This window comes from Sciurus carolinensis, unplaced genomic scaffold (genome assembly GCF_902686445.1).
Source record: "Sciurus carolinensis unplaced genomic scaffold, mSciCar1.2, whole genome shotgun sequence".
Classification (NCBI taxonomy): domain Eukaryota; kingdom Metazoa; phylum Chordata; class Mammalia; order Rodentia; family Sciuridae; genus Sciurus; species Sciurus carolinensis.
The window spans coordinates 32,343-41,317 of record NW_025920626.1 but is presented as its reverse complement, the minus strand read 5'-3'; the positions used below and the strand labels follow the sequence as shown (position 1 = coordinate 41,317).

Genomic DNA, 8,975 nt, shown 5'->3' with positions numbered 1-8,975 from the left:
AAGATGCACAGTATACTTTAATGGAATTAACAGTATACTTTAATGGAAAACAAGCCTTGATCATCAGTTGAGGCTACCCTGAGAGGAGCAATGAGAAGTGGGAGCAATGTCATAGAAAGAATTTAGCATTTATCATTGCAGAATGAACTGATATTTGCTATCCGCATTGGAAAAAGAACTTCAATAGTCATTCACACCATACAAAAAATCAGATCAACGAATCAGAAATGTATTTCTGATCTAAACTTTAAATGTCAGGAGGGGAATTTTTATAAAACTAAAAGAATATTCCTGTGGTCTTAAATAAGAAACTGTGTATTAAGCAGCACAAGCATCAAATAAATATATAGTTGAAATAAGAAGGTAGAGTACAATGAATTGAGAGTGATTTCTCCTTAGATGCCATACACAGGGTGAGTGAATTTGATGTATCCAGTGCTAATAAATCCTACAGAATCCACCATAGAATAAAAATAGGCAAAACATTCCAACAGGTATTTCAAGAATAACGACATGATTTAATGAATCACAAACACTGTGGGGGGAATTCCACATATTTACTTATACCAATTCCCAGCATAAGAACATGCCAACCAGAATTTCAAGTAAAATCATAGGAAATACTATTGGTAGGAAGATGATAGGCTGTGAATCTTGTAAACTGGCAATGGGTGTTAATTTTGGTACAAACATTTGTTAAAACTGGTAGTATCCATTTACTGGATCAGGTATAAACCTCTATGCCAGCAATGCCAAACTGATGAGTGCTCATTCAGTCCTCAATAAATTGTCCTGTGTCTATGTGATATTTAATAACTACAAGAATGACATGAGGTCTAGTTCCCCTGGGGACTAGGGAGAGGGAATGAGAGAGGGAAAGGGAAGTAGAGGGGAATGATGTGGATAGAATCGTATGCCATGCTTGCATAATTATGTCAAAATGAGTCCTAGTGTTATGTGTAACTATGATGCAGAAATAAGAAAATTAAAAATAAAATGAGGAGCAAAACCTTCCTGAGGAATCAGAACAGATGCTAGGAAGTCATGTACTTCTTAAATTTAAAATGAATGAATGGAAGAAAATCCTCTCTGAAGAACAGAAATATTCATTTGTTGTTCTGAGAAACACACTCAATTTTCCCAGGCCAAAGAATGGACTAAGAGACACAAGGAACAGCAAAAAGCAAAGCTTTACTTCAATTAAGGTCTTGTAAGACCAAGTGCCTGGTGGTGTTGGATACCCAGATTGGGTTCAGCCAACATTTTATCCCAGGAAGTGTGAGATCCCTCCCTGGTTCCTCATTGGTGGAGTGCAATGTGGTGCACTATCTTCCTGCAAAGTCACCTATGTTGTATACTCTTCCATAGAGTAACTTAAAGATATATGCCTTTAGTTGTTGCCACTTCCTTGGTTCTCCTATGGCTGGAAGTCCCTTAGATTGAGTGCCTTGTGGCACACACATTGTTTAGATATATTGGGCAGATGGGGGAAGGCTTCCTTCTCTCCCCTCTTCCAAAGATATGTGAAATTTTATAGTCCTGTGTTACCTGATTCTGACTTTTCACTTTGCTCTCTTGCCTGCTTCCTTTCTTACATCCCAAGTCACTTTACTTTTAAAAGTAAATACTGTGTTCTGAAAATGGAACACTGGATTTTTTATTTCTCATATTGTCACTCCAGGAATAAAAGTAAATGCATCATTCAAAAAAAGTACTTTGTTCCTAAACAATTAAACTTGAAATAGTATCTAATAAAGTAATTTAGAAGAGAAATAAAGTCAATGCTAATTTCAGGCTAAAAGATCTATGCCCTGATAGCTACATTAGTGAAATTGTTAATAATTTAGGAAGATTTGTGGAAGACATTTCAATACAAGTGACTTGTGAGCAGAAGGTGGAGGATATGAATTCTGCTGCAGTGAATGAATTAGAATAGAAAGGGAAATGTGATGAGTTTTTGATTATGGTTGGAGTATTATTGAACCAGAGGAAATGCCACAGATTCATTTGCTACAGACAACCACTGTCCAGTTCTCATCATTATAAGATCACCTTCTCTTGTGTGTCCAGCATGGAGAGAATCTTGCCACAGCCATCACAGCAAAGGGATTCACAGGACACAGGATTCCTGTCTGCACTATGTTGTAATGTAGTGTTGGAAAAGGACTTTTCTTTTAAATCCAGAAACAGTCCCAGGTGTTTTCTGCACAGTTGAGGTGATTCTTAACGTTCCATATTCATCTTTACTACAGTCATGAAGGCATTCACAATCATAGTGGGAGTTTATAATATATTCTGATTTTATGACATAATAAGGAGAGAAGATTAGTGACTAATTTCAGTCCTGAAGCCCCTTACAATTAAAAATTCACAATCTATGGTATTATTCACCTATAAACATTCTCAGTGTGTATTTTATTAAATAAAATCAGGAACCATGAATAATTGGCATCAGATCAGGGACACTTCTCATTTTACTACTGAACTCACAGTGAAGAAGTTATTCCTCTCCTTTTCTTATTTGTCCATTGAATTTGTTTCTACCCCACATTCCTGTGCAGACATGAACATATTTTCAGACTTCCTTTCCTTATTGACTCTGCTAAAATAGAAGACTGAAATAGGAAATACTCACTGTGTTTCTTGTGTGCAATGTTCTGGGCTCAGTGTGAGATCTTGACAGGCATCATGGAGGGAGGGAGCTGCTCACCCTGAGATAAAGGTCCAGACTCCTGTGACCTCGCTTCCCCTCAGGGCTGCAATCATCATTTCACCTGTAGAGGCAATGACAGTGCAGGCCTGGGAAGCTCAGGGGATTGCTAAAACACTTTCTTCACACTTGCTAATTACTAAGGCAATTATGAGTTTCTTGTTAGTAATTTTAAAATAAGTTTTGAGTAGTTGGGTAGAGGCTATTTCTTTTCCATGATCCCTGAAGGATGACAGGGTCTCATATGGAAGGTACAGGAAATATTCAGGTGTGACCTATGAGTCAGTTAAGAGGGTTTGATTGTTACACTGGGCTTCCACCTTCCCTGAGCTCTTTACACCAAATCTTGCTAATTCTAGTTCTTTCCCCCTCATTCTCCTTCTCCTTCATTTGGGGGAGAGGCTTGGACCTGGGGCCAGGCCTATCCTGTGGACACTGTGGCTTCATCACCAGGCAGGTGTGTGCAGTGCAGACTGCATCCAGGGCAAGTGCTCCTGATTGTGACATCTGATTCTGTCCTCACAACCATCCCTTGTCAATGGAGCTGGTCAAAAGGAAGGAACACTAAGATGGAGAGTAGGCATCAGGGGGTGGTGTCCTGTGAACAGAAAACCTGCCCCCAGCTCTTGGAGGGACCTGTATTTAAGTGATTCAGTCTGGGGCATATGGTAACCTGCTCCCAGGGAGGATGTGCACTAAGATTTTTATTCACTATTTTTATGGAGTTTTGTAGGAATCAATACAACCTGGAGATGCCCAAAAATGAGCTGCCAAATCATGACTACATGAAGCACATGCACTTTATGGTGTAGCAGCAGCCCTTGGAATGGCAGAGCTGGAGAAGACATCAGCTGAGCATAGAAAACAGCTGGCAGAGCTGAGTTGAGACATCCAGTATACATGTGTGCAATCTGCAGGGTCGACTCCAACCTTAAATCCTAAGGAAGAGAATGTAATACAAGGAGTTCCTGGAGTGGTTCAACTCCCTGAAGCCAGTCTCAGTGGCCCTGTGGGGAGGATGATCTGGACCTCTAGGTCACCCTCCTATCTGCATTCAAGTCCTCCCTGGTGGAGATGTCCTGTCCTGCCTCTATTGCTAATAACTGATTGAAAATTCCCATGAACATGCTGAACCCAGGTTTTGGCCAAACTACAGACCAGGAAGATGAACCTGGATCACTATGAGAACTATGTGACCAAGCATCTCCCTAGGAAGCAGGCTACTGCCCTGAGGGTCCATGAGAACCAGCCTGTGGGTGGTTTCATGGTGCAGAAGATCAGGGCTTGTCATGTTATTTTCCATGGTGTAGAGGAGATACAGTAGAACTGGACCAGTATCAGGAAGAGAGACATCAGGAAATCCTCATCCCTTAGACAACATGGCCTGGGTCTTTACTCTACTTATTTCCTCAGCTGAGCCAGGACGACTCATTCCCCTGCTTTTCTTATGCTGAAGTGCTCCAAAGTCCTTAGCTCAACTTTTCAGGGGAGAAATTCAGATTCCTGCTTTTTGCAATATTTCTCCCTCTAAAATGTCTGTAAATTCTCAGGCTGTTTGGGAAAGCCCCACCTTTGTATTTTCCTGCCTAGCACCCCTGGTTCCAGGCATTTTTAGAAAACACAAAAAATGTAATGACTTTAGAGAAAGGATGAAATGAGGAATCTAACATCCTACTCCTCTAAAACCAGAGAACCAGGGCAGGCTGGCCTTTTGATTCTAAGCAGTAGTAACAGGCATCTCTGGGGTCAGATATGCAGACAGTTCAGTAATGGTGGCACAAGAACCTTAGAAGTATCTAGTGAGCCCAGTCATTGGCCATGACTGATAACCCTTAGGGTCTCTATGCCAAGCACATCTCTGTTTAGCCCACATTAAATGTGCATACTCTGTTAGGTGTGTAAGTGCACAGCTGGAATGTGAAGATTTCCAGGTAAGTTGTCTTCCTCCTTTCTCATTAGGACGTGGTTGTGGTTGGGGGTTTGATTGTGGGGTTAAAGTGCTCAGCAAAAACTGCCTTCTGACATTTGCTGAAATTGGGTAGATGCTACCCCTTGTGGCATGCCCATAATAATGCCATAGAGCCCTCTCCAGCTGTGTTATATTTTTTAATGATCTGTTTTGACATATTTTCTTGGACTGTTTTTTTTTTTTTTTTTTTAGTATGCAGGACAATAGAATCCATTTTGACATAATTATAAAAGCATAGAATATACCTTGTTCTTATTCAGTCCCCAGGTACCCTTCTTCCCCTTCTCTTCCCCACACCCTGCTCCTTTTCCTCTACTGATCTTTCTGTTATTTGCCCATAGTGAAATTTTTAAAGTAATTTCTTATGAAGTGCATGATGGTGAGATTCACTGTAGTATATTCCTAAATGTACGTAGGAATGTTATGTAAGATTCATTCCACTGTCCTTCCTTTACCTATCCCCCTTCCCTTTCCTTCAATCCTTTTTGTCTACACCACTTAACTTCTATTTTTTTTTTTTTTTTTTTTTGCACATCCCTTACAGTGGGTTAGCTTCCCAGCATCAGAGAAAACATTCAAATGTGGTATTGGGATTGGTATATTTCACTTAGCATGATAGTCTCCAGATCCATCGATTTCCTGGAAAATGTCTGAAAATCATTCTTCTTTATGAGTGAGAAATACCCCATTGTGTATATGTATCATATTTTCTTTATCCATTCATCTATGGAAGGGCCCTTAGGTGAATTCCATAGCTTAACTCTTGTGAATTGTTCTGCTACAAAGATTGATGTGGCTACAGTGTTGTAATATGCTGATTAGAAATTGGCTATATACTGAGGAGTAGGATAACTGGATCAAATGGTAGTTCCATTCCATGTTTTTTGGAGGAATCTCATATTGCTTTCCAGAGTGGTTGCACCAATTTTCAGTCCCACCAACAATGGGTGAGTTCCTTGGACTGTTGTTTGTTTATATTTAACAACACTATCTAGTCCACACTTTTTAAAAGAATGGTACGGTTGTGAATACCCCACTTGCTGACCTACTTAGATTGTTGACAATTTAATTAATTCATTCATTAAGAAAGAAAAAAATCAACAAAAATATTTTTCATTTTAATTTTCTCATCCTTGAGTGGTATACTTTTTTATCATTCAGCAAATAAAAACATATAATCTCAGAAAATATCTGAGAAAAATTCCTAATTCCACCCTGCGAGTACAGTCCCCTCACTGTTCCGCTGCTGCTGGTCCACACCCACCACCCAACACGCCATGGATGATGATATCGCTGCGCTCGTCATTGACAACGGCTCCGGCATGTGCAAGGCCGGATTTGTGGGTGACGATGCTCCCTGGGCCGTCTTCCCCTCCATCATGGGGTGCCCGCAGCGTGATGGTAGGCATGGGCCAGAAGGATTCCTATGTCGGTGAGGAGGCCCAGAGAAAGAGAGGCATCCTGATTCTGAAGTACCCCATTGAGCAAGGCATTGTCACCAACTGGGACAACATGGAGGTGATTTGGCACCACACCTACAATGAGCTGCGTATGGCCCCCGAGGAGCACCCTGTGCTGCTGACGGAGGCCCCCCTGAACCCCAAGGTCAACCGTGAGAAGATGACCCAGATCATGTGGCCATCCAGGCTGTGCTGTCCCTGTATGCCTCTGGTCGTGCCACCGGCATTGTGATGGTCTCTGGCGATGGGGTCACCCACAGTGCCCATCTACGAGGGGTATGCCCTCCCCCATGCCATCCTGTGTCTGGACCTGGCTGGCTGGGACCTGACAAGCTACCTCATGAAGATCCTTACTGAGCGTGGCTACAGCTTCACCACCACAGCCAAGCGGGAAATCGTGGGTGACATCAAGGAGAAGCTGTGTTACGTTGCCCTGGACTTCCAGCAGGAGATGGCCACTGCGGCCACTAGCTCCTCCCTGGAGAAGAACTGTGAGCTGCCTGACGGCCAGGTGATCACCTTTGGCAATGAGCGGTTCCGCAGTCCAGAGGCGCTCTTCCAGCCTTCTTTCCTTGGCATGGAATCCTGTGGCGTCCACGAAACTACTTTCATCTCCATCATGAAGTGTGACGTTGACATTCACAAGGACCTCTATGCCAACACATGCTGTCTGGTGGCACCATGCACCCTGGCATTGCTGACAGGATGCAGAAGGCGATCGGGCCCTGGCACCCAGCACAATGAAGACCAAGATCATTGCTCCCCCTGAGCGTGAGCACTCTGTGTGGATTGGCGGCCACCCTGGCCTCACTGTCCACCTTCCAGCAGGTGTGGGTCAGCAAGCAGGAGTATGAGGAGTCTGGCCCCTCCATGGTCCACCATGAATGCTTCTAGGTGGACTGTTACTTAGCTGCGTTACACCCTTTCTTGACAAAAACCTAACTTGTGCAGAAAACAAGATGAGATTGGCATGGCTTTATTTGTTTTTTTTTTCTTTTTTGTTTTTGTTTTTTGTTTTGGCGCTTTTGACTCAGGATTTAAAAACTGGAACACTGAAGGAGACAGCAGTCGGTTGGAGCGAGCATCCCCAAAGTTCTACAATATGGCCGAGGACTTTGATTGTACATTGTTCTTTTTTTTAATAGTCATTCCAAATACAGTGAGATGCATTGTTACAGGAAGTCCCTCGCCCTCCCAAAAGCCGCCCCACTCCTCCTCCTGGAGGATGGCCCAGTCCTCACCCAAGTCCATACAGGGGAGGTGACAGCATTGCGTTTCTGTAAATTATGTAATGCAAGTTTTTTAAATCTTCGCCTTAATACTTTTTTATTTATTTATTTTTGAATGGTCAGCCATTGTGGCCCCCTTTTTGTCTTCCAACTCGAGATGTATGAAGGCTTGGTCTCCCTGAGAGTGGGCTGAGGTGTGGAGGCAGCCAGGGCTTACCTGTACACTGACTTGAGACCAGTTCAATAAAAGTGCACACCTTAAAACAAAAAAAAGATGAGATTAAAAGAAAGAACATAGTGTCAAAACTTATATTAAATGTCATTAGATTTATTTAATTAGAGGGATTCATTTATAAATTAATTTGGAAGTGATGACATGGGGACATTATAAGAAAATGACACTTTGTGTATTGTGCAGCTGTGGTACAAGTTTAAACAGAACACTATAACTAGCAGAGAGTTTTTTCTAACAGCCCCTTAGAAGTAAAACCACCAACATTACATGGTAATGTAATGTAATGGTGATAAATGCCAGTATTTTCATGAAGCGACATGTTAGCAAATGCTGCCTTCTCAACCCTATACTTATGTCTACTGAGACATAAGGACCATTCATTGCTCAAGTAATTACTGAAAAACTATAAAAGATAATGATCAAAACTCAGTCTATTTCTCCTGCAGAATGTATCTCTATCCTGAATCCACTGTCACCTGAGGGGTTTGAGGGACACTGGCCACACAGGTTCACCATCACTGCTGTCCCATTTGCAAGTCTGGATATTAACAAAATCACCCTGAGATCCAATAACTCCCTAGAGGAACTCAGGAAACTCACAGAAACCAGTTAGACCCCTGGTTATGGTTCAGCATGAGGAGGGGATAGAGTTACAGTCAGCCCAGGGAAGAAGCTGATAGGCCGAGTCCAAGAGAGGCTCTCAGTGTGGATCTTCCCATCACCCTCCCTGTGGGGTCATAGATGCACTGCTTGCCCCCCATGTGAGACAACATTCATGGATACTGTCAAGTATGGAAGTTCAACTAAGCCTGGGTGCACAGAGCTTCTGCTGAAGTCCATGACACACTGTCCACATGGCTGGGTTTAGCCTCAGCTCCTCTTGAGCCTAAGCATTTACCACATGACTCCAAACCCAGTAGAGTTTACATCATTAGAGAGTCTGGAGGCCAAGCTTCAGGCAAACATAACCACTCCCTTCAGGCATTATATTTCAAGGGTTAAGGTTAAAGTCCTGAACTCACATAAATAAAGCTGATTTTCTACTACAGTCCCTCTCCTGGTCTCTGCTGAAGACTCCCTTACAGCAAACTGAGCGTGTTTGCCTGGAAATCTGCATGTCACACAGCACAGATGCAACACAGGCAGCAGTGGGGTCATGTGAGTATGTCCAGCACTCAGAAGAGCCACAGAGGGACAGAGACAGGTTTAAAGAAACAGTGACTCCTTCTTATGGATTTATTACAATCATTGGCACATCCTGGTATTAAGTTGATTACTCATTCCCCCTCAACCTACCAACAACACTTTAAAGTTTGATAAGTATTCAGTATATGTTCTGTGTGCACGTCAAGGTGCAAAGCCCTATGGCTCA

The 8,975-nt window shown here is 42.6% G+C and overlaps 1 pseudogene; it reads left to right on the top strand.

Annotated features, from left to right (window-relative positions):
• Nucleotides 1-5,956: 5,956 nt before the first annotated feature.
• On the top strand, nucleotides 5,957-7,033 carry LOC124975864 (actin, cytoplasmic 1-like; annotated as a pseudogene).
• Nucleotides 7,034-8,975: the final 1,942 nt, after the last annotated feature.